Here is a 26307-nt window from a genome sequence, read left to right as displayed (position 1 = left end):
TGTCATCTGAAAGACACTTTTTTCCCCTCACTCTCTTTGGGCATAAAGTAGTTCTTACATTATTCAACTTGTAAGGTTTAATGCTCCTGACAACCAGTTTTCAAATTGACTTTTGTGGCCCATTCTCAATTATACTTGCAAATTAGTAAGGGTAGTTGAGTGATAAAAAGAAACTCTTGGATAATCTCCAAACCTCATTTTAGCCAATAATTTCTGCATATTTCTCGTTCATTTTTTTTCTTACAAGAAGTTCTTAGAATAGGTTTCAAAAATAAATCATTTGGATTTTACTTCCATCTACTGTCCCTCTCTCTCCTCCAGCAAGGATATTAATGACCCATAGCAAGAGACCTGGAACCTTGTAAATGGCCCAAGGAATTTAAACATGAGGTAATTTCCTATTTTCTGGCACCCCAGCTGCTTTTATCAGCTTGCTTTCAGCCTTATGATAAATGTAGACATAGGTGTGAATAAATAATGTATTTCATGTGTTGTGTTCTCATAAGCTTGCTAATTTTCTTAGGCAAAATTGGATAAAAGTTCACATAATAAAAACATATGTAATTCATTAGAATTTTACTATTTTATGTAATATGTAAAAATATGTAATTTATTTTTTATGTAATATATGGTTGCCTTTATAATAAGTGAAAACCTCAATTCCAGGAGGTTCTGTGGTATTTAGTAACCAAGCCATCGTAGATAGAGCTCTGAGATCAGCTCATCCTTTTGAGTTTAACTTTTGATAATAATTTTATATTATGTTTTAGAGTATAATACAGTTTGTTACAAGCAGAGTATCTTTTAGTGAGGACTCTACCTAAATTTATGCTACCTAAATATAAATTGCAGCTTTACTGCTACTCATAATTAGAGTGACCTTGGGCAACTGACTTGACTTTTCTAAGCTTTAGTTTTCCAATTTCTAGAGTGGGTATTGATATCATCATCGTCATCATCATCATCATCATCATCATCATTATCATAATGATTTACAGGGTCATTTCAAGGGCAGAATAAGATAGTTCATATAACATGGTTAACATAGGCCCATTTTCAGGGAAGGAATATTTAATAAAAGAATACTTTTTCTCTTAAATATTCAAGTAAATCAGTCCTTCCTTTTTTCTACTTTAGCATAGCAAATATAATACTTTATTAGTTTTCTCTTCTCAAATATTTCTGAGTATTAATAAAGAATGTTTTCTTGATGTTATAAAGCAATTACATACAAACTAGGAAGAAAATCCCACAAACAGAATACTGAGTGAACATCAAATCCAGAAAATTACATACAGGGGTGCCTGGGTGGCACAGCGGTTAAGCGTCTGCTTTCAGCTCAGGGCGTGATCCCGGCATTGTGGGATCGAGCCCCACATCAGGCTCCTCCGCTATGAGCCTGCTTCTTCCTCTCCCACTCCCCCTGCTTGTGTTCCCTCTCTCGCTGGCTGTCTCTATCTCTGTCAAATAAATAAATAAATCTTAAAAAAAAAAAAAAAAGAAAATTACATACAGCCTGATTCCATTTACCTCTTGTTAGGGCAGGTAGTGATTGGAATGCAACAGAAGGGAACATTCTGAGGTGCTGGGAATGTTCCTTTTCTTGAACTGGGTGTTCCTAAGACAATTGTATTTAGTTTGTGAAAATTTATTAAACTTGAGAACTTTTTTTTTCTTTAGAGAGAGAGAGAGAGAGAGAGCAAGCGAGCTAAGTGGGGGGAGGGGCAGAGGGAAAGGGGAAAAATTTATTTTTAAAGATTGATTTATTTGAGAGAGACAGAGAGCATGAATGAGTGGAGAGAGGAACAGTAGGAGAGAGAAAGAGAATCCTCAAGCCGACTCCCCATTGAGCACAGAGCCCAGTGCAGGGCTCCATCCTAGGACTCTGAGATCATGACCTCAGCCACAATCAAGAGTCAGATGTTCAACTGATTGAGCCACCCAGGAACCCCTAGCTGAAAACTTTTGAGCAATATACTTCCAAAGGTAGATTTACTCACTAAAAAATTGTAAATGCTTTTTTTTTTTTTTTAAACACCACTCCATCTAGGTATTACTTGTCCTACCTTTTGACCATCTACCTGATGGTGATGCTCCATTGTTGACTGATTTCTTCTTGCCTTGTTACCTTGCCTCTACTTTCTGTGTTCTAGCTTGTCCTCTATATGGGTTCAGACCTCTCCCTTTAGTCTGAAAGCATAGAGTAGAACAGACTGATAAAACTTTCCTCATGACGTGCATGGAGAATGACAGAAAAGAGTTGAGCCATTGCAGCAAATGCCTCAGAGATTAGCAGGAGCAGAAATGCATGGATAGAATCCTCTGCATGAGTGCTTGGCTGGCTCTCCATAAGGACCTTGGAGTGACGTTGCACTGTGGCCCACACACCCCTCCATACCCCCCAACTGCAGGAGTCTGATGTTGCTCCCTCTTCTCTAACAGCATTCTGGGTCCCCATATTTCTCTATGGCTTGGGGAAAGCAGTTTCCCCTTTGTCTGAGACTCAAGTCTACTCCAAAGTCAGCATAATCAGCATAGACAGGAATTTTGACTACAGTGAACACACCCTATTATAAAGCAGGGCACAATAAAGTGTAAGTATTCATGGCCTTGCCCCTTGTCAGGTAATGAATGGAGATAAGACTCAAGTCCATATTCAGAGAAGCATAATTGAACCACATACTTTAGGAACTAACTGGAGGGAAAAACAGAAGGGAAGGCAAGAAGGAGAAAGAACCTACTTTTCAGCTGGAACTAGAGACCACTTAAGGGAAAGGGAGCCAGTGTGTCCAGATTCTCCATGAAAAGGGGGAATTATTGAACTCCTATGAAGTATGGTATTTGGGGAAAGAGATGGATCATGCTTGTTAGGAAATTTTGCCTTTATGTCCTCTGCACCACCTCTCTAGAACATTCTCAGTTAAGAACTTCTAGGCCCTTAGAGAAAAATGTGATTTATTTTGTTCCCTCATGATCCTAGATAAGTGTTGAGAGGGCAAGATGGACCAGTGTAATCAGATTACATTAAATATATCAATATACAAAGATTTATTGCACAGTTTTCCAGAACTTATCATTTAGGGATAGTTTTTTTTTCTTATTTTTTGTTGTATAACTGAATGATCAATTCAAGAACTCATCCCACTTGTTCTTTCTCCCCACTAAAATAAGAACAAAGGTACATTCAACACCATCAGCACCTCTAACCATATTTAAAAGTGCTGAAACTAGATTTTCAAATTAGTTTATTTTTCATCCCAAATTTTAAAAATTCCTGGAACAATTTTCTAACAAAACTCAAGGCCAAAACACCTGGACCTCCTTTCCTTCAGAATTTGTATAGCATTCTGTGGCATGCACTGTACTAAGAACTTTACATTTTATTTATTTAACCTCTACAACAAACCTATGAAGTGGCTACTATTATAATTGTAATCTCCATTTTACTGAGGAAGAAACTGATGCACAGAGAGGTTAAGTGACTTGCCTAAGGTCACACAGCTGGTAGTGGTAGAGCTGAGATTCAAGCTCAGATAGCTTGCCTGATCCATGATCTCACTGTTTTATTGTCTCTAAGAAGACCACTTTGTCAGTCTCATACCCAACGTAGATAGTGACAATAAGTTAAAGAGGAGGCAGAATTAAAGATCACACTTCTGAATGTAGGTCAAGGTGTAAAGAGGGCAGTGAAAGATCTCTTTCTAGATTGTTCTTGCTTTATTTTATATTTCATTTTCCAGTTGCACTTTAGAATTAACTTGTCAAATTGCATTAAAAATGCTATTGAAATTTTGAGTGGGGTTGTACTGAACATATAGATAATTTGGGAAGAACTGAAAGTTTTAGGATATTGAAACTGCTATAGAATCATGAAATACTTTTCCATTTTATTTCTTCTTTTAGTCAGCAAATGTGTATCTTTTTTTCATCTCAGTTGTACACATCTGTAATTTATTTCTGGTTTTATTTGTGTTACTACTATGAATGGACTTCCATCATATTATAAATCCTATTTTTGGTATATAGAAGAGTCATTAAATTCTGTGTATTTATTTCACAAATGGACTCCTTACTGAAATACCTTAATAGTTCTAGACCGTTGGGGGAGATGATTCATATTCTTTACTTAACATATTAGCTGACTCATTGTAAGTATATAATAAAGGTTACCTGCTATTATTTTTTATTAGCAAACAGATTCAATTTATTATTTTACAAATGATTTTGTGTCTATGTCTGTAAGTAAGATTGTTTTGTAGAATTTTTATGTTAACTTTTCTTTTTAAAAATTGACTTTTAATAATCTTTAAGAATGAACCAGTATTAAGTACTCCCTTGCTTAGAAATAAGAAATTTAGCCATCTTTAGGTAAATTCCACAGTCTCCCCTTTTTGCCTCCCAATTTTGTACTCCTGAGATTTCAAGTCTAGACGGTTGTTATAACTAAATACGTAAGCATTGTAAGTCATCTGTTGGTGATCAGAAGCAAGGAGGGTGGGGAATTTTGTGACTCAACACTTTCCCACTTTGCACTCTGTTCCCCAGTCTCATCTTATCATCAGGAACCCTTGGGGGCTTTATGACCATCTAAGATAATGGGAAATGTCTTCTCAGATTTGAGCCGGGCATGTCCCCATAATATAACCAGAACAAGGCCCAGGAAGGGATCTATCCTGGGAAGAGATTGAAATAGGGAAACCTGTGGGCCCTGAGCATGGGAATGATTGATAGTAACCCCAAATATTTGTGCCAGATCTCCCTGCAAGCCGCAAAGAGGTTGGGCATCCTTCCTGCCCTGAGAGTACAGGAAGAGCAGGAACCAAGAAGATTCTTCTGTAGAGGCCTTTTACACATTTTCTGGCTGTGAGGGTAGAGACTCTGTCCTTTTGACCGTCATTGGGACTATGGTCACCTACAATCTAATGGATCCCAGTGAGAGAAAACAGAACAATAGAAGTCCACTTAAGATACCCTAAGAATGAGAAAGAAGAACAGAGCAAACAGAACACCTACCCAGGACTGTTGGCAGAGATAGATGGTAACATGATTAAAAATAATAAAAAAATACTTACATGCAGAATGTCTGTCCTGAACTTAAAATAATTTATTTCTGAGCTTAATAAATTCAGAAGAGTTGAAGGAGAAAAAAATCATTGGTTGGGCAAACGGAAAGGCAAAGCATAAAGATGGATACTATGTGAGAAAATATAAGAGATGTGAATATGTCCAATAGATATTGTATGTAAATAATGCTATTCCATGGAGAGAGAGAGTAAAAAAAAAAAAAAAAAAAAAAAAAAAAAAAAAACAGGCGAAGGAAGGACAAAAATTTAATAATAGACTAAAATATCCCTGAACTGGAAAAGTGGCAGACTGCGGAGACTGAAAGAGCACAGTTGGTAAGAAAAGGCTGGGATAGACTGGTAAAATTCTTTTTTTTTTTTTTTTAAGATTTTATTTATTTATTTGACAGAGGTAGAGACAGCCAGAGAGAGAGGGAACACAAGCAGGGGGAGTGGGAGAGGAAGAAGCAGGCTCACAGTGGAGGAGCCTGATGTGGGGCTTGATCCCATAACGCCAGGATCACGCTCTGAGCCGAAGGCAGACGCTTAACCGCTGTGCCACCCAGGCACCCCGACTGGTAAAATTCTTAATGCCCAAGGTTAAAGGTAAACCTTATAAAAATCTGTCAAGTCCAGTCAAGTTTCCTAAAAAAAGTCACACTCATTTTACTTCTCTTTTATAGTACTGGGAGATAGAGTGCACTGTAGTAGTGTCTAGACTTCAGAGAGAAAATTACTATAATGTAGTATTACTATACTAAGTCAAGATATCCTTCCTCTCTTGAGATGAAAGAAAAATAATTCAGGATATAAGTAATCCAAAGAAGAGATCCTATGTCCCTGTCTGAACAAAGTATTTAAGCAAAGACCATGAACAACGAACGGTAGCACAAATTAGGTAAAGATAAAGAAGGGAGTAAAATAGTATTGAGAAACAATGTATATGATATTAAGTAAAGATAAATTGCCTGGGAATATATATAAGTGTGAGTGAAGGACTCTATAAAATATATATGCTAACCAAGTTTAGTAACAGCTTGGACTTAAGGGGCTAACGTTTCTGGGAAAAAGCTATGAGAGGGGGAAGGAAAAAGTCTTCTAAAGATCTCAGTTTATAGGGGATGTGAGGGCAATAACTGGTGGGGTGGGGAGTGATGAGTAACAGTGGGATAAACAGGTTTTGTAGGTAGGGGATATAGTAGCCTTAAAAAGTAATTGTAGTATTGTCAAGACACTCTGTGAGAGTATAGCTAGAAACAGGATGGAGATCATTAAAAGAGTAGAAAAGCACAGCAGATCTTTATATTTCACAAAGGAAATGGTGAAAGGAACAGTGTCATTAACACAGCAAATCTAAGAAAAAGGAAAAAAATGAAGAAACAATGCTTGAAAAATAAAACAACAATTTAAAACAAGTTGAAAGGAATAAAATAGAGTATCAGTCATTACATTAAATATAAATAGACTGGATTCCTGCATTAAAGTGTAGGGACTTGTAGAAAGGGTTAAAAGAAGAATATATATTTTTTACATGCAACACACTTAAAACGAAATAATGAAAGGTTGCTAATAAAGTGGTGGTAAAAAATATACCAGGAACTCAGAGGGAAAAAAAAAGGAAGATCAGTAGTGTTAGTGTCAGGTGAAATTAGAGTTAAGAAATCCAAACAGGATGAAATGTGAAATGAGATATTATAATGAGTAAAAGTACAATTTGTGAAACAGTTACAAAAATCAGTTTATGTACCAAAACCAAATAGCATGATTTATTAATTATGTTTTTCCATAAATTGACTTTAATTTCAACAAAATGGTTAGTTTTATTATTTTAATCAATTTTTGTTAGAAGAGACAAATCTAAACAATTAAAAATTATATTCAAAGTGTACAAAATTTAAACATATTTCATTACAAATAGAAATAACTAAAATATTAATAGAAATAAGTAAAATATTGAAGAATCAATTTACAAAACATCATTAAGGTTATTTTCCCTTGAAAGTATTTAAAGTTATCTATTAAAGGACAAAATAATGATATTTTTTTAAAGCCAACATCTTAAAATCAGTTTTTAAAATTGAATTTCATTCTATTAAATAGTTTCATAAAAATAAAATTTCCCATTCTAGTGTGTACTAGAACTCTAAGAATACTAGGGAAATAAATCTTAAGGCAAGAATTTATTGAATTCATAACAACTGAAAGGAAGGATTTGGGACAAGTTAATTTGTCTTTCCCTTTCCTGGAGTATTAATCCCACTCAAATCCTCATTGAGCTTTAAAGCAGTATTTATCTCTGATATTAGCTGCAGAACAACCCATAAACCTTAATGACATTCAGAAAGAGACATCTTTATTTTTGAGCGCGCTGGTTAGGGAAGCGTTTTCCCAGGGACCTTATCAGTATAAGTTACAAGAATGGATGCTGAGGATGCACAGACCATCAGATCTCACTTGAGGCACACATGCACTCTTTCAAAAAAAAGTTTGTGTGCATGAGTTTTTGTGATATGAAGACTCTTCCAAAACAATGCCCAGGCAGGAGTCTTTTTTCCTTGCACCCAAAGTAGTTCTGATTATAAAATACCTCAAAATAATAAACAGAAAGATAGATTTTCAGGTTAAAATCCATGGGATAGCAACAGCTGCTCTCAAAAGAAAAAGTATAACTAAAGTGCTATCACTTAAAAAAATCTGTCAAAAATTGAGAAAACTTCAAGACCAACTCCTTCATGTCCAAGTTAAGCAACGTTGTCTGTGATACCAGTTTTCTTCTACTTCTGGCTTTGTGATCATCAGTCTGCCCTTATCTTTTTGTATTAGATCATTTTGTTGGTATTTTGATAAGAAATCATCTAATTACTTTTCAGGAGCATAGCTTTTCACAGGAGGACATTGCGAGGCAGTGTTCAGGGATTTACAAACTAGACCCAAAAACTATAGGGAAATCTGAGAATCCCTTAACATTGTAAGCAAAAATTTGTATTTATTCTTAATTACATTTTTCTTCTACATGGAGTAGAAGATTTATGGCTTTTACCATATTCTTTTTTAAAAATTTAATTCCAGTGTAAGTAACATACAGTGTTATATTAGTTTAGGGCGTACAGTATAGTGATACAGCAATTCTATCCATTACTCAGGGCTCCATCCTGATAAGTGTACTCTTTTTTAAAAAATTTTTATTTATTAGAGAGAGAGAGCGCTTGCACCAGCGTGCAAGAGCAGGGGGAGGGGCAGAGGGAGAGCGAGAAGCAGGCTCCCGCTGATCAGGGAGGCCCGCATGGGACTCCACCCTAGGACTCCAGGATCATGACCTGAGCCCAAGGCAAATGCTTAACAAACCGAGCCACGCAGGTGCCACATGATAAGTATACTCTTAGTCCCCTTCACCCATTCCCCCATCCATCTCCCCTTTGGTAACCATCAGTTCCCTTTAGTTAACAGTCTGTTCCTTAGTTTTCCTCTCTCTCTTTTTGTTCCTTTTGATTGTTTGCTTTGTTTCTTAAATTCCACATATGACTGGGACACCTGGATAGCTCAGTTGGTTAAGTGTCTGCCTTTGGCTCCGGTCATGATCTCAAGAGTCCCGGGATTGAGTCCTGTATCTGGCTCCTTGCCAGTGGAGAGCCTGCTTCTCCCTCTGCCTGCCCCTCCCCCTGCTTGTGTGTGAGCTCTCTCTCTCTCTCTCTAACAAATAAATTTTTTAAAATTCCACATGAGTGAAATCATATGGTATTTGTCTTTCTATGTCTGATTCACTTAGCATTATACCCTATATATTCAAACATCCATCCCTGTTGTTGTAAATGGCAAGATTTCATTTTTTTATGGTTGAGTAATATTTGATTTTTATACAAAGAACCCCCCCCGCCCCCCATATCTTCTTTATCCATTCATCTATTGACGGACACTTGGGCTGCTTCCGTAATTTGGCTATTGTAAATAGTGGTACAGTAAACATAGGGGTGCATTTATCTTTTCAAAGTAGTGTTTTTGTACTCTTTGCGTAAATACCCAGTAGTGGAATTACTAGATTGTATGGTAATTCTATTTTTAATTTTTTGAGCAACTTCCATATTGTTTTCCATGGTGGTTGTACCAGTTTCCTTTCCCACCAATAGTGCAGGCGAGTTTGTTTTTCTCCACATCCTTGCCAATGCTTGTTCCTTTTGTTATTGATATTAGCCATTCTGACAGGTATGAGTGATATTTCATTGTAGTTTTGATTTGTATTTCCCTAATGATGAGTGGTGTTAGCATCTTTTTCATGTGTCTGAAGGCCATCTGGATGTATTCTTTGGGGGAATGTCTTTTCATGTCTTCTGCCCAATATTAATAGGATTACTTGGTTTTGGGGTATTGAGTTGTATAAGTTCTTTATGTATTTTGGATACCAACCCTTTATTGGGTATATCTTCCACCATTCAGTAGGTTGTCTCTTAGTTTTATTGATAATTTCTTTTGCAGTGTAGCAGCTTTTTATTTTGATGTGGTCCCAATAGTTGACTTTGCTTTCATTTCCTTGTCTCAGAAGACATCTTGCACAAAAGTAGTTAGAGCTAATGTCAGAGAAATTACTGCCGGTGCTCTTCTCTAGGACTTTCATGGTTTCAGGCCTCACATTTAGATCTTTAATCCATTTTGAGTTTATTTTTATGTATGGCTTAAGAAAGTGGTCCAGTTTAATTCTTTTCCATGTTACCATCCAGTTTTGCCAACACCATTTGTTGAAGAGAGTGTCTTTTCCCCATTGCATATTCTTGCCTCTTTTGTCAAAGATTAATTGACCATATAATCATGGGTGTATTTCTGGGCTTTCTGTTCTGTTCCATTGATATTTGTGTCTTTCTTTGTGCTAGTACCATACTGTTTCAGTTTCTACAACTTTGTAGTATATCTTGAAATCTTGGATTGTGATACCTCCAGATTTGTTCTTCTTTTTCAAGATTGTTTTGGCAGTTCAGGGTCTTTGGTGGTTGCATATAGATTTTAGGGTTATTTGATCTAGTTCTATGAAACATACTGTTAGTATTTGATAGGGATTGCATTCAATCTGTAGTGTAGACATTTTAACACTATTTGTTTTCTCAATCCATGAGCAGAGAGTATCTTTCCATTTATTTGTGTCATCTTCAATTTCTGCCAACAGTTTTATAGTTTTCAAAGTATAGGTCTTTCACCTTTTTGGTTAAGTTTATTTCTAGGTATTATTTTTGGTGCAGTGTAAATTGAACTATTTTCTTAATTTCTCTGCTACTTCATTACTAGTGTATATAAATGAAATGGATTTCTCTATATTGATTTTGCATCCTGAAACTTTACTGAATTCATTTATCAGTTATAGTAGGTTTTTGGTAGAATCTTCAGTGTTTTCTATATGTAGTATCATGTTATCTGCACATAATGAAAGTTTTACTTCTTCCTTACTGAATTGGATGCCTTTTATTTCTTTGTCTTATCTGAACATCATGGCTAGGAATTCCAGTACGATATTGAATAAAAATGATGAGAGTAAACATCCTTGTCTCGTTCCTGATCTTAGGGGAAGAGCTTTCAGTTTTCCACCATTGAGTATAATGTTAGCTGTGGGTTTTTCACATATGGCCTTTATTATGTTGAGGTATATATTATTATTCCATCTGAACCTTCTTTGTTGAGGATTTTTTTCATGAATGAATATTGCAGTTTGTCAAATGCTTTTTCTGCATCTATTGAAATGCTCGTATGGTTTGTATCCTTTCTCTTGTTGATGTGATGTATCACACTGGTTAATTTGTGAATATTGAAACAGTCTTGCATCCCAGGAGTAAGTCCCACTTGATCATGGTGAATGATATTTTTTAATGTCTTGTTGGATTTGGTTTGCTAATATTTTGTTGAGGAATTTTGCATGTATGTTCATCAGTGATACTGGCCTGTAGTTCTCGTTCTTAGTGGTGTCTTTATCTGGTTTTGGTATCAGGGTAATGCTGGCCTCATGGAATGAATTTGGAAGTTTTCCTTCTCCTGTTTCTTGGAATAGTTTGAGAAGTATTATGTATTAACTCTTCTTTAAATTTTTGATAGAATTCATCTCTGAAGCTGTCTGGTTCTGGACTTTTTTTCACTGGGAGCTTTTTGATTACTGGTTCAATTTCAGTTCTGATTATTGGTCTTTTCAAATTTTCTATTTCTTCTGGATTCAGTTTTAGGATGTTGTATGTTTCTAGAAATTTATCCATTTCTTTTAGATTGTCCCTTTTGTTGTCATATAATTTTTCATAATATTCTCTTATATTCTTTTGTGTTTTTGTGGTGTCAGTTGTTATTTCTCTTCTTTCATTTCTGATTTTGAGTCCTCTCTCTCTCCTTTTTTTTTTTGATGCATCTGGATAAAGGTTGATCAATTTTGTTGATCTTTTCAAAGCAGCAGCTCCTAGTTTCATTGATCTGTCCTTTTTTTTTTTTTTTTTTTTTTTTTAGTTTCTTTAGCATTTATTTCTGCTCCAATCTTTATTATTTCCTTCCTTCTACTGGTTTTAGGTTTTGTTTATTCTTCTTTTCTTAGCTCCTTTAGGTGTAAGGTTAGGTGGTTTATTTGAAATTATTCCTACTTCTTGAGGTAGGCCTGTATTGCTATCAGTTTTCCTCTTAAAACAACTTTTGATGCATTCCAAAGATTTTGGACCATTGTGTTTTCATTTTTTAAAAATTTCCTCTTTGATGTCTTGACCCATTCATTGTTTAGTAACATGTTACTTAACCTCCACTTATTTGTGCTCTTTCCAGATTTTCTCTTGTGATTGATTTCTAGTTTCATAGCATTTTGGTCAGAAAAGATGTATGATGTAACTTCATTCTTTTTCAATTCATTGAGACTTTTTTTTATGGTCTAACATGTGATCTGTTCTGGAGAATGTTCCATGCACACCTGAAAAGAATGTGTGTTCTGCTTTGTTAGGATGGAATGTTTCAAATATATCTGTTAGTTCCATCTGGTCCAGTGTGTCATCCAAAGCTTCTATTTCTTTGTTGATTTTCTGTTTGGATGATCTATCCATAGATGTAGCGGAGTGTTAAAGTCCCCTACTATTGTTGTTTTACTATCGATTACTTCCTTTATGTTTGTTATTAACTGCTTTATGTATTTGCATGCTGCCATGTTGTGTGCACAAATATTTAGTTTTTTTTATTGTTGGATTGTTTATTGTTGGATTTTTTATTGTTGGATTTTTTATTTTATAGTGTCTCATGTCTCTTGTTCCAGTCTTTATTTTAAAGTCTGTTTTGAAGATGCCTGGGTGGCTCAGTCAGTTGAGCGTCTGCCTTCAGCTCAGGTCATGTTCCCAGGCTCTTGGGATCGAGTTCCTCGTCAGGGTCCCTACTCAGCGGGGAACCTGCTTCTCCCTCTGCCTGCTGCTCCCCCTGCTTGTGTGTGCGCGCGCGCTCTCTCTCTCTCTGACAAATACATAAAATCTTTAAAAAAAAAATAAAGTCTATTTTGTCCAATATAAATATTGCTACTCTCACTTTGTTTTCACTTCCATTTGTGTGGTAAATACTTTTCTATTCCTTTACTTTGAATCTGTGTGTGTCTTTAGGTCTGAAATGAGTCTCTTGTAGGCAGTATATATTGATGGGTCTTGCTTTTTTATCCATTCTGTCACCCTGTGTCCTTTGGAGCCTTTAGTCCACATTTACATTCAAAGTAATTATTGATAGGTTTGTATTTATTGCCATTTTGTTACTTGTTTTGTCATTATTTTCGTAGTTCTTCTTTCTTCTCTTGCTCTCTTCTCTTGTATATGCTTTGATTGTTTTTTCTTTAGAGAGGGAGAGAGAGAGAGAATCCTAAGCAGACTCCATGTCCAGTGCAGAGCCCAATGAGGGGCTCAATCCTACGATCCTGAGATCATGACCTGAGCCAAAATCAAGAGTTAGATGCTTAACTGACTGAGCCACCCAGACGCCCCTGCTGTTGTGCTTCTTACTTTTCTTACTCCTGCTTATGATCTTTCCTTTCCACTCAAAGAAACCTCTTTAATATTTCTAGGAAGCTGGCTTAGTGGTGGTGAATTCCTATAACTTTGTTTGTCTCAGAAACTCTTTATCTCCTCTTCTGAATGATAGCATTGCCAGATAGAGTATTCTTGGCTGTTTGTTTTGTTTTGTTTTGTTTTGTTTTTGTTCAGCACTTTGAATCTATCATGACATTCTCTCTGGCCTGCAAAGTTTCTGCTGTTAAATCAGTTGCTAGCCTTTGGGGGTTTTCTTTGTGTGTAACTATTTCTTTTCTCTTGCTGTTTTTAAAATTCTCTCTTTATTGGGTCACCTGGGTGGCTCAGTCAGGTAAGTGTCCAACTCTTGATTTCAGTTCAGGCCATGATCTCAGGTTGGCAAGATCGAGCCCTGTGTCTGGCTCTGCACTCAGTGTGGAGTCTGCTTGAGATTCTTTCTCTCTCCCTCCCTCCCTCCCCCTGCTTGTGCTCTCTTTCTCTCCCTGAAATAATTAAATAAAATCATTTAAAAAATTATCTTTATCACCACTTTTTTGCCATTTTAATTAGTATATGTCTTTGTTTGGACCTCGCTGGGATGATTTTACTGGGGGAAAGGGGGTGGTTCATTGTGCCTCCTGGATGTGGATTTCTGTTTCCTTCCCCGCTTTTGGGAAGTTTTAAGTTATTATTTCTTCAAATAAATTTTCTGTCCCCTTCTGTTTCCCTTTCCTTTCTGGGATCCCTATAATGTGAATATTATTATTCTTTTTTTTTTAAACATTTTATTTATTTATTCGACAGAGATAGAGACAGCCAGCGAGAGAGGGAACACAAGCAGGGGGAGTGGGAGAGGAAGAAGCAGGCTCACAGCAGAAGAGCCTGATGTGGGGCTCGATCCCAGATCGCTGGGATCACGCCCTGAGCCGAAGGCAGACGCCCAACCGCTGTGCCACACAGGCGCCCCGAATGTTATTATTCTTGATAGTATCACTGAGTTGCCTTTATCTGTTTTCATTTTTTATTTTTTCTCTCTCTCATTCAGTTTGATTGCTTTCCATTATTCTGTCTTCCAGGTTGCTGATTTAGTCTTCTGCTTCTTCTAGTCTACTATTCATTCCCTCTAGTATATTTTTAGTTTCAATTATTGAGTTCTTTATATCTGATTGGTTCTTTATGTTTTCTGTCTCTTTTTTGAGGGTCTTACTGAGGTCTTCTAGTGAATATCTTTATATTAGTGATTATATTTATATATAGTGATTATATTAGTGATGAGAAGATAGTGAATATCTTCTCAAGTCTAGTGAATATCTTTATAACCATTACTTTAAATTCTCCATTAAGCATATTACTCGGGGCGCCTGGGTGGCTCAGTCAGTTAAATGACAGCCTTCGGCTCAGGTCATGATCTCAGGGTCCTGGGATTGAGCTCCGCATCAGGCTCCCTGCTCAGAGGGGAGTCTGCTTCTCCCTCTGCCCCCCCCCCCCTTGCTGGTGCTCTCTCATTCATGCCCTCTCTCTCTCAAATAAAATCTTAAAAAACTCTCAAATAAAATCTTCTAAAAAAAATATTACTTATTTCTGTTTTGTTTAGCTTTTGTGTTTTGATTTTGTCCTGCTCTTTCATTTAGGACATATTTCCTTGTTTCCTCATTTTGTCTAACTCTCTTTGTCTGTTTCTATGTGTCAGGAAAGTCAGCTACATTTCTTGCTCTTGAAGAAGAGGTCCTGTAGTGCCCTGCAGTGCAGTGTCCCCTGTTCACCAGAACCTGGTGCTTCAGGGGTGTCTCCAATGTGTATTCCTTTGCCCTACTGTTGTAGCTGAGCCATGTTTGCCTTCAGTCCAGTCATCTGCAATGACTCTTTGCTTGTTTTGGTCAGATTTTGGTCCCTGTGTTGTTAGTGGGCTGTCTTGGGCTTGAGTTGGGTCAGACCAGGCAATTGCCAGAACTGTGGTTGCACCAGTCTGCAGGGTACTCATCCTATGTTGTCCCCTGAGAGGCTTTTGTTGGTGGGTGGGGCCTACAGTCAGATCAGCTTCTGTCCCCAGCCCACTTCTGGGGCCACAGCCAGACAAGTGTGCATGGTTATTTTCCTCTCTCCCTGGAACACAAGTCACTTTAGACTGGTAATGGCTGTTGGGGCTGCTTACACACTGCCATTCTTATGGTGCTGCTTTGGATGGACACCTGCCAAGGGTGTGTATGTGAGGGGGTGAGTTCCCAGGAGAGTGAGGGGCAGGCACTTGATGCCAGCAAGATCCATGCAAGTCCACTGCAGTAGGTTACCTGCAGTCACCCTGGAAAACTGTGTGGCCAGGACGCAGAGGGCAGATCTACAGAGTGCCGAGATGGAGTCACTGTTAGCAAGCTAGGTGGAGAGTGTTTAGGCTGTGATGGTTCCTGCAGATGTCAGTGTCTAGGCTGGGGGGCAGGAGAGGGAAATGGAATCCTCCAGTTCTTTTGTTCATGGAAAAGTCTCCCAATCATCCCTGCCCCTCCAGCACATGCTCTGAGATTAGTAAACAAATCTTCCATCTGTATATCCTAGGCATTTTTCAAACTGCTGCATCTATGCTGTATCTCAGCAGGGCTGTTTGTTGTGCTGTCTCTTTAAGGGTGGGGACTCAGTTTCCTATCACACTTTCGGTCTCCCCCAGCCTCACTGCTGATTTTCAAAGTTCCAGGTGTTGAGCTCTGCTGATTATAAGAACTCTTGAAGTTAGGCTCCTCTGGTTTTCAAAGCCAAATTTTATGGGGATTCTTCCTCTTCCTATTGCAGGTGCCCTGTGCCTGCAATGCCTTGTGTGGGGTCTACTCCTCCCCCTCCCCTGTCCCCATGGTGTCCTTCCCTCCAGTGAACAGTCCTGCAGTTCAGTTCCGTGGGTCAGTTTGGCTCCTAACTGCATTGCCACCCCTTCCTACCCTCTTTAATGTGGACTTTTCTCTACATTTGGCTGTGGAGAATTTGTTTTTTCCAGTTTTCAGGTTACTCTTTGGGTTATTTACACTAATGTGGGTGTTATTTTGGTATATCCATGGGATGAGGTGAGCCTAGGATCCTCCTACTTCGTCATCTTCCCCGAAAGTCTCTTATTGTATTCTTAAAGAGATCTATGAGGGGGAAGTGCTTCTATGAGTCTCTCTGTGAATTTTATTGATATATCCTTTGATCCTAGCATTTAAAGAAGAACATCATTCCTAATGTCCAGTATAGTCATTTGACAACTTTCCCCAAAGTTTTTCAGTATTTCTTTTGTTTTGTAAATGCTACTTGAAAAAAAAAGTAATTTATATTAATTTTGATGAAATTTTAGAATTTCTAGTGAGGCTTTTTCATAAAAAATTCCTATAATATTTCATATTATTCTATGTGTTATTTATTGTGACTTTAATAAACACGGATATCTATTCAAAAGAGCTCTTTGAATTAAATAATACTTATTTAACTAAAGATAATTTAATTAATGTTCCAGATGATATTTTATAAAACTTTGTAAAGATCTTTACATGTACTAGAGATTAGGTAAAAATATAGTTTCAGTCCTTTTCCCCTCATATGCCTTTAAAAAACTATTTGCCATCTAGTGTTCTCTGTGGTGTTTATATTAGGCAGCTGCATGATAGTTATAAATTTAGCTTTTGCTTTGTGCTAATTTTTGGCATATTTTTTGAAATGGAACAATTTCTAAAAGCCTGCACTGCAGGCATTTAAGGTAAATTCTTTGGTCATTTATAAGGATAATACTCATGCTTTTAAAAAGCACAGTATTCTCCCTTTTAAAAAAAAAATGCATTGTAGAGAACTTAACCTCTGAATATTTCCTCTCTGACTATAGCTTTCATTTTCCTTATTTCTAATGATATTTATCTTCTCATCATTGACCTCTAGCTCCTTAATCATTTTTTTTTCTATAGTACATCTTCATTTCATATGCTGTACTTGATTATTTCAGCAATGTTCAGTCCAGTAGGCTATGATTCCTTTCTCTCAAAAATTGGAGAATTCCTGGGATCTTTTCCTTTTAGTCTTGTGTTGCTGTCCTCAATCTTGGATAATTTCTGCTACTTAATGTCTGTTTCTCTGCTTGCTGCTTCCAAAATATTTCTGAAGAATGTCAGGCAGTGGGCCAATTTATTTGACCACCAATTCACTTAGTGCTAATTCATCTTGGCTCCTCTCTCCATCAGAAACACTTATACTCAACTTTAATTTCTCTCCTACTTTATTCTCTACATCTCTAGCTCCATAATTTCCCGTTTACTTCAAGACTCTGACCTGAGTCTCTTCACTCTGGAGATGCACTTGTCTGATTCTTTATTGATTTATCAAGGTTATCTGATGTTTGCCCTCTTCATGATTTTCTTTTCCATGTCAAATTTTCCCTGCATCTTCATCCACTTTCTCAATCTTGCCTCTTTTATTTGATAAAAAGATGTTATTTCATCCTACTTAAGGCTTCCTTCCCAATGGGGCATTCAGTGAATTTCTACTTCCATTTTTTCACTATGTTAGGTTAGTTGTCCTCCTTCCCATGCGCAGTCTCGTAATTTTCTCAGAATTCTTCCTTGCAGTTAAAAAAAATATTAACTGAACATTTTGACTAATCCTAATGTACTGACACTCAATGGCGTATTTCACATTAATTATATAATTTTATCATTAAGATAATCTTGTGTGGCAAGTACTGTTATTAGTCCCATTTATAGATGAGCATGCTGAGTCATAGAGAATCTAGCTCAAGATAAAAAATAGACTCAAATTTAGGCCTATATTACCCCAAAACAAGTATTCTTAAGCATTTAATTCTTGTTTTATAGCTCTCCTTCCTTTATCTAACTTATTGGAGAAGAAAGAACTACTTTTGGTTTCTTAAATGTTTCATTCTTAGTTTACTACTTAAACACAGTGTGCCTCACACATGGACATAGGCCCATTTCATTTAAAACCCTGTCCTACTGCTGACTTCTGTGGTGTTTGATGTTGTCCGTAAGACAACTTCTTCCACTTTGAATTTCTTTTCTCCCTCACCCTTTCTGATGTTGTAGTCTACTGACACCACTGTCTTCACTTGTGTTTCCTTAGTATTTTTCTTTTTTCTCCCTAGATAGTGTTCCCTAAAGTTCTGTTACATAATCTCTCATCTGAGTATCTCATCCTCTTGCAAGGTTTCAAATATCATCTATAACTCAGTGTGTCCCTATTATAAACATTAACTTTGAAGTCTCTCTCAGTTGCCAGACCTGAATTTCCAACTGCCTTATTATCATCTCTGCTTCCTTTTTCTCCCTCTTTTTTTTCTTTCTATGTTGTTGTTGTTGTTGTTGGTGGTGGTGGTGGTTTTTTTGTTCTTTGGCCTGTAGCCCTGATTTCATCATCTCTCTTTGTGAATATTACCTATCACAATAACCTTGATTGTTTGCCTTGAGTCATTCTCTTATTCAATTCAATCTTTGCCTTGATAGCTTTGCATAAGCAGGCCTTTCTTCAAAGCTTGGATGTATTGAGCCTTTATCATTTTTTTAACCCATACTCTATGTCAGTTCACCTTCCTCTTGATCATAGTACTGTCAAATTCCCTCCATTGCACAATCCTTCCATCACTTGTTTTGTTTATGTAGAGCAGACTCCAACCTCACTTGTAGGGGAGCACATAATTCATGTCTGGCCACGAGCAAATGGCCCTGATGATTGATTTAGAGATAGAACACAGAGCCACTCAGACTTCAGGAGGAGCATTATTCTTAATGCGGGATCTGCCCAAGAAGGTGAAAATTGGTTCTTGTTGGGGGAGATGAAAAAATCTTAAATTTTATAGTGGTTTGTGGACCTCTGGAGCTGAACCCTACTGTTCAACCCTAAACAGACAAAATCTTATTCCTTAATTTCCGGTGGTGGGGGGGTACGGTGAGGTATGGCAATTAGGAAAAATGTGTTAAAAGTGTCTGTGGGGAAAGATAATTTAAAAATCTTGAGAAACACTAAGCTAGAGTGATTGAAAGAGAGGTAATCATCTCCTGTGGGACTGGCATCTGAAGAAAATACAGGTTTGATCTTCTGTAATCCTTTAATGCTATAAAATAACAAGACGTCTGAGACCAGAGACAAAATGAGGAAGCACACTCATGTATCTCTTTGAGTTAGTGTTTTTATATTTTTGGGCAAATACCCAGTAGTGCCATCACTGGATCAGAGGGTAGTTCTATTTTTAACTTTTTGGGGTACCTCCATGCTGTTTTCCACATCGGCTGCACCACTTTGTTTTCTCACCAACAGTGCAGAAGTGTTCCTGCACATCCTTGCCAACATTTGTTATTTGCATTGTTGATTTTAGCCATTCTGACAGGTGTGGGTGATATCTCAGTGTAGTTTTCATTGCATTTTCCTGATGATGAGTGATGTTGAATGTCTTTTCATGTGTCTGTTGGCCATCTGTAGGTCTTATTTGGAGAAATATCTATTCATGTCTTCTGCTACATTTATATATATTTACTTTAGCTTAAGTTTTTTTTTTCTTTAGCTGTAACGTTGTTTGCATTGTAAACTCCTCTTTTTAAGACATCATTAAAAATGACATCTATACCATAGTCCTCAGTTTTTCCCAAACCATACTGTAATAGAAATTTATCCATAAATTAATTTTAGTATTTTTTGTGTTGTATTTTTTTAAAAAAATTAATATGGCTATATTCTAGTGAGATTACATGATTTTAGGGTTTTTATGAAGATTGTTTTTTTTTTAAATCTCCAGGTTCTAGTAGAGTGCTTTCAAAATAAGAAATGCCTAAGAAAATTGATTTAATTGCGTTTTTACTTGTAGATTACTGTGCATATTCAATTTTTCCTCAATGCTTCTGAAGAGAAGAGGGAAGTTGATTATCAGAGCAGTATCTATACATGTCAAAGAAGTAAAACCTAACCCAAAGGGAAGAGAACCAGAATTTCATAAATGATGAATTAACTGAGTCCCTACATACTTAGCCATTTTTGTCACACAGAGTCAGTGGAGTCTAAGTGGATAGTGTGAGGACTTCCAGCACTATGGTCCAAAGTGGTGGTTGGTATTGAAGAAAGGATGATTATAGGGCTCCAATGCCCCAAGTGATGTCTTATTGCATAATGCATAAATCAGGGCTAATTTATGTCAGAACTAGCATCCTTCATCAGTCTAAAGGCAAATATGCCACTTGACAAAATTGTAGGTATGTGGCAGTGCTGCTGGGAATACTGATTTCATAGCTTGACAGGGATGGTAATTGTAAAAATTGACATTTTATTGTAGAATCATTTGACTTTCTGAGGCTTTAAAAAATACCAGATGGTATCATATTATGAGACAGCAAAGCACCAGTATTGTCATCTTTTCCTCTGTGCTTTTGCATCACATCTTCAACCAGGATTTTTTCCCAGGTTTATTGAGATTTAATTGACATATGACATTGTATAAGTTTAAGGTGAACAACACAGTAACTTTATACATGTATATATTGCAAAATGATTACCACAATAATGTTAGTTGACATATATCTCACAAAGTTATAATTTTCTGTGTGTAGTGAGAACTTTAAAAATCCACTCTTTTTCAACCAAATTAATATTACAAGTTTATATATGCTCAGCTGGTATAAAATTCTTTAGAGTGTATTTCTATATGTTTAGAATTTTTTCTGGATTTTTTCCATCTGTTTTTCTCTGCCTTTGCCTAGGTTTGACTTTAAAACAAATCTAGCTGAAAGAATAAGCAGATAAATATACGTGATACTTTTAAAAATAAGAAATAGAAAATGTACCCTATTGAAAATGAAAACACATTGTGAAGATACATTCATTATTAAAGTGATAGAATATTAGAAATATTAACACCTAAAGCAATCTAATACTGTTTTTAAACATTCTGTGTAAGGAGAAAAAAAAATCATGTTCACATAAAATCAAATTATCTTTTTGTTTTTCACTATATATAATTTTACTCACAATGAATTAAAAGTTTTTAATATGAAAGTGAATGTATTAATATTTATGTAATCTTTTATATCTGGATATAGAAAATCTAAGCATAAAATCATTTTATGGTAATAGAAAAGACTGATAGTTTTGGCTTCATAAAATGTAACAGCTCTTCAACATGAAAAGCTTCATATATAAAATTAAAAGCTGAAACAATTGTATTTAAATAATATGAGAAACAAAAGCCCTTACTATATAAATTGTACCTACAAATCAATGAAAAAAATGTTAATTAAAAGTGGATGAACCGTATTACACATTAATACAAAAATGGGAAGGAAGCCTAAGAAAGGACTGTTGGACCTCAACAATACTAAGAGGGCTAAACATGAAACAACATACTAATTTTCACTTGCAAAATTTGTGAGCATTAGAGCAAATATTATTTATGGTAAGATTAGAAAGATAAATGATTCATGGAGTTTTAAATTCATTTTTACTTTCAAGTAAGCCATTTGACAATAAATATTAAAATATTTGAAAGTGTTTATTTTATTTGGGTCAGTAATTCTCCTTCTAGGTATTTTCCCTAAGCAACTAATCAGTGGTGCAACTGTGGGGTTAATTGTATTAATATTTGTAACAGTGAAAACCTGGAAATCGCAAACATTTTCAAAGTTTACTAATGAATCAAACACATTATATTATACTACGAAATACAAGCTTTCAAGATGTTAGTTATGTAGTAATGGTGTTAATTATGTAACAGTGTGAAAGTCAGGCATTGTATACTAGGCTCTATGGTGAGGACTTCCATGTAATAACTCATGTTCTCACAGCCATCCAGGAAAGATACTTTTTCTGTTTTAAGTATAGTAAGATGAAGGTCAGAGAAGTGAAATTACTTGCCTTTGTCCACAGAGCAGGTAATTTTTGAAGCCTGGATAGAAATCCAGGAAATTGTTTCTGGAGCCCACTTTTAACTTTTGTGCTCTGGTGTCCCCAGAATGGTCAATGATCACAATCCAGTGTTGTGAAAACAAATGTGATACTGTGCTTAATACAGTGTAAACTCTGGACCCGAGCAGATGTGTTTATCAGCTGGGGTCTTAGCTCTGCTTCGATCAACCCCTGTCCCTGTGCAAAGTAACTCTAACCTCCAAGGGAGGAACTGCTTGTTCAGTCTAATAGAGCATCAAGCCTCTGTAAATTCACTGGGGATTGGCAGGTTTTCTACTTATTTTTGGTCCTGTAATGTCTGTTCCTACTGGGGATGTAAAATTCCACCCTGTTGGTCATTGGTACCTTTCTCTCTGGGATATCAAAACTGGTTCAGAATGATAAGGTACCAAGATGGGCAGTAGGAAGACTAGAAAGCTGAAGTATGAAAAGAGTGAATTTTGAAAAGCTCAAATAGATTAGCTGATTATAGACAAAGAAGGAATAACACTCTTTCCAAAGAGTGACTGACTTTTGCAACTTAACCAAAAACAGGACATAATTCAGAAGTGAATTTGGTCAACATAATTGTCAGCTATCATCACTGGCCTTTTAATTATTTTAAAATATAAGAAAGCTATCGAGATACATTTTAGTTTATTCTCGTCCTGGCCATAACTTATCTGGAAGCTTGTCTTTTACGTTTAAATTTTACTTAAATATTTCAACTCTTGAATATATTTTTGACCTTATATTAGTACTCTCTTTATATATATAGCCTAGACAAAAATAGTTCAGTGTCCTTATTTTCACCTTTAGAAGTGAAAAACTGGGACAAGGTCATGCCCTCTTAAATCCAAGAAGTGTTTTATTTATATACTTGCTTCTCCCCTTTCTTTGAATGCTTTATTATAGGAAGGATTACCATATGAATAATTAAAGTTTTAAATGTACAGGGCAGAGATAAGTAAATAGTTACAGGCAAAAACTCATTTTTATTTAAAGTAAAAGCTGCAGAGGAGAATTTCAGATGGTACTACTTTCTTAAGAAAGGACAAATACCTTCTTCCTTTTCACATTTTAGTGCACTTATTCAAAATGGTGAATAGCCTGGAGATTAACACAAGGACTGTTTTTCCTTTTTTGTTTCAGATCCATTAGTGGAATATCTTGGCACCCTTAGAGCTGCACAGTGTGGTTTTCTGGGTTATTATTTCCTTCCTGGCAGTATTTTAATACAAGTACAGAAAATGGAAAAATTATCTGTAGAGCCTCCCATTTTATTGCAGAAGCGATGCAGGGATTAATCAATTTGCAGTTAGAGAAAAATTCCCTAAATTATTAAGCGAACTTTTGAAATTTATTAATTTGCAATTCACAGAAGGATTTTGCCTATATTTGTTTTCTCTGTTGCTGAGAGAAAATTGGAACCTTACATGAAAAACGGATTGGCCCCAAGTTCATATTCTGCATGGTAATATTTTTGTAAGTCATTGTTAAAAATCTCCACATTTTGATCTCCAACATGGCCTCTTTATGCCACTACTTTGTTTTTTTCAGAGTAGTCTAAGTCTGGCATGAGTTCCACTGTCAATAAATTCTAATATTCATAAACTCCGATCTCAGTGCTTTTTCCCCATGCTGCCTCTGTCAGGAAGTGACAGTGAGTGATCCATTGTCAGAGAACTTTTACCTTTTCCATCTCTAAGTTTCCTTTTTGGTTCCTTGGGAATCATTTACTAGAATTCAAGGTAATGATGCCACCTTTCATGAAAAAAAAAAAAAACAAAAACAAAACGTAAGGCAAGTGTTCTTACAGTTTTTGTTTTAAGAATGTGATTTTCTTTAAATAATTTACTTAGCAAGGATAGTAAACTATGGTATTAATACTTTGGAACTTATATAAAGAAAGTATGGAATTCATATGAAGGAAAGAAAAAATATTTTTTTGAATTATAAAATTCTATTCAAAGAGATGAGTAATAATCTGAAATAAAGACTACAATTCAATTTTCAGTAAATCTTTTCTAGAATAATTATTATCTGTTTTTCTTTTTTATGGTCTTATTTAAATTCCAGTTAATCTACAACATAATATTAGTTTCAAGTGTAGGATTTAGTGATTCAGCACTTCCATACAACACCCAGCACTCATCACAGCAAGTGTGCTCCTTAATCCCCATCACCTAGTTCACCCATCCCCCTACCAACCTCTCCTTTGGAAATCTGTTTGTTCTCTATAGTTAACAGTCTGTTTCCTGGTTTGCCTCTTTTTTTTTTTTTTCCTTATGATCATTTGTTTTGTTTCTTAAATTTCATATATGAGTGAAATTATATGGTATTTGTCTTTCTCTGACTGACTTATTTCGCTTAGTATAAAACTCTCTAGTTCCATCCATGTTGTTGCAAATGGCAAGATTTCATTCCTTTTGCAAATGGCAAGATTTCATTCCTTTTTTATGGTCGACTAATATTCCTCTGTGTGTGTGTCTGTGTGTGTCTCTGTGTGTGTATGTATGTGTATCACTTCTTCTTTATCCATTCATCAGTTGATGGACATCTGGGCTGTTTCCGTAATTTGGCTATTGTAGATAATGCTTTTATAAACATTGGGGTGCATGTACCCCTTTGAATTAATATTTTTGTATTCTTTGGGTAAATACCCAGAAGTGCAATCACTGGATCAAAAGGTAGTTCTATTTTTAACTTTTTGGGGGAATTTCCATACTGTTTTCCACATTGGCTGTACCTCTTTGCATTCCCACCAGCAGTGCAGGAGAGTTCCCCTTTCTGCACATCCTCACCAACACCTGTTGTTTCTTGTGTTGTTGACTTTAGCTCTTCTGACAGGTGTGAGTTGTTATTCCGTTGTTGTTTTGATTTGTATTTCCCTGATGATGAGTGATGTTGAGCATCTTTTCATGTGTCTTTTGGCCATCTGTATGTCTTCTTTGGAAAATGTCTCTTCATGTCTTCTGACCGTTTTTTAATTTGGTTATTCATTTTTTGGGTGTTGAGTTTTATAAGTTCTTTATATGTTTTGGATACTAACTCTTTATCAGCTTATGTCCTTCGCAAATATCTTCTCCCATTAATAGGTTGTCTTTTAGTTTTGTTGATTATTTCCTTCACTGTGCAGAATTTTTTTATTTTGATGAAGACCAAATAATTTGTTTTTACCTTTGTTTCCCTTAACCTCAGGCGACATATCTAATAAGAAGTTGCTATGGCTGATGTCAAAGAGGTTAATGCCTGTGTTCTCCTCTAGGATTTGTAGGATTTCGTATTTCACATTTAGGTTTTTAATCCATTTTGAATTTATTTTTGTTATGGTGTATGAAAGTGGTAAAATAATAATTATTTTAGTATTTTTGGCATCTAAAAGTAGATTTTCTTTGTGCTTTAAATAATTTGCACTCTTTTGGAAGTTTCAGTAATCTAAGATTATCAGAGCTCTTTAATTACTATTTCAGTGCTTTAAACTGTGCTACTTCATGCTCTTTTATCCTGACCTAAAAGTACGTGGAACTTTCAAGAGGCCTAAAATAGAGTATAGAGTTTGAGTATACATTGAAAAAATCTGATTCAGCTAGTTAAAAAATTAAAGATAATTTTAATTTTATTTGGTTTTAAGGTACTTCATTTTTCTTTTATAATTATCCCCTTAGCAACATATTCTGTGTTTGATGTTATTAACCTTCCCTCCAAATAAGCAGCATTGCTTCTTTGCATATATGTCTTAGGTACTTGCCTTACAACTTGCCTAGTTTAAATTATCTTTAGAAAACTTTATTTTAATAAGCAGAGAGAATAAATTCTGGGCATGTCGATATTATGACCTTCAAACAAACAAACAAATACCTTATTTCTTACATCCAGGTCAACAAGCACATACACACACCTATACCTTATTCCATAAGAAGCTGAAGAGTGTACCCCAGTGCATTTGTGCTACGGTTTCCCCAAAATACCACATGTGTTACATCTGTGTGGTTGGATAAATGGCACATGCACACAGATACAGACATAATACTTGTAAATTTTCCAAATAACCACATCTTTTCCTATGCCTTCAATTTTAACCTACAAATGGATGGCTTTCAATCATTGCGGTCAAGAAGGTTTCCAAAGTCTATACCTGTATTCCAGTTTTGCTCCCAAACTTCAATTCTTTGATCAAAAACTTCTTATTACCTACTTTAATTAAGTTTAATGTCTTCATTGTGGACTCATAGGCTTTTTGAATTACAGCCTCAGTCTGTCATTAACAGACTTGTCTTCATTCTTTTCTTTCTTCTGCTTGTTTGAATTAAACTTTTTTTTGAAACACACTCCCCACCCAAAAGGACTTTTCTCATGCGGTTAATTTTGTCTTTCAC

General features: G+C 35.9%; 1 protein-coding gene across 2 annotated transcripts in view; it reads left to right on the top strand.

Moving 5' to 3' along the window:
* ZNF385D (zinc finger protein 385D) overlaps positions 1-26307 on the top strand; it is an 849127-nt gene that overhangs the window by 43970 nt on the left and 778850 nt on the right. The gene's annotated exons all lie outside the window — the stretch shown is intronic.

Source organism: Ursus maritimus, unplaced genomic scaffold, assembly GCF_017311325.1.
Source record: "Ursus maritimus isolate PB19 unplaced genomic scaffold, ASM1731132v1 scaffold_20, whole genome shotgun sequence".
Classification (NCBI taxonomy): Eukaryota; Metazoa; Chordata; class Mammalia; order Carnivora; family Ursidae; genus Ursus; species Ursus maritimus.
This window is presented reverse-complemented; position numbering and strand designations above follow the sequence as displayed.